This window comes from Pararge aegeria, chromosome 1 (assembly GCF_905163445.1).
Source record: "Pararge aegeria chromosome 1, ilParAegt1.1, whole genome shotgun sequence".
NCBI lineage: Eukaryota > Metazoa > Arthropoda > Insecta > Lepidoptera > Nymphalidae > Pararge > Pararge aegeria.
In genome coordinates this window covers 563,873-564,515 of record NC_053180.1, presented here as the reverse complement: position 1 = coordinate 564,515, position 643 = coordinate 563,873, and positions in this window count along the sequence as shown.

The following is a 643-nucleotide window of genomic DNA, read 5'->3' as shown; positions in this document are numbered from 1 at the left end:
TAGTACATTAGTAGGTGGGTTAAGTATAGAGGGAGCAGTGAATGCAAACCGCCATAAACCTCTCCAATGCGGGTCACCTTATCGCTTAAACGAAACCCTATTCCGTCTGACGTCAGTCCACGAATTACAGTAAACTCTTTGATTGTACTCTGATATTGTCGACCTCCCTGGTGCAGCGGTGAGCTCTTTAAGTGGGAGGTCCCAGGTTTGAGTTTGCGAATTTATTATTTCGGATTTAGACGGCCGATTGGCGCAGTGGGCAGCGACTTTGCTTTCTGAGTCCAAGGTCAGGTCCAAGGTGGGTTCGATTCCTTCAACGGGTAAATGTTAGTGTGATGAACATGAATGTTTTTCAGTATCTGGGTGTTTATATGAATATTATAAGTATTTATTTATATTATTCATTAAAATATTCATCAGTCAACTTAGTACCCATTACACAAGCTACGCTTACTTTGGTGTCAGATGGCGAAGTGTCGTGTCGTGGTATATTTATTTTTTATTTTAGATTTTTGTCTGGTCTGGTCGGGGGTTTCGGTCGTGGCTAGTTGGCCCTACGATGTCGCATACAAACCGATCAGAGTTTAATATAACTGACATACCCTTAGCAAGTTAGCCCGTGATATTACATGACAGACAGTAT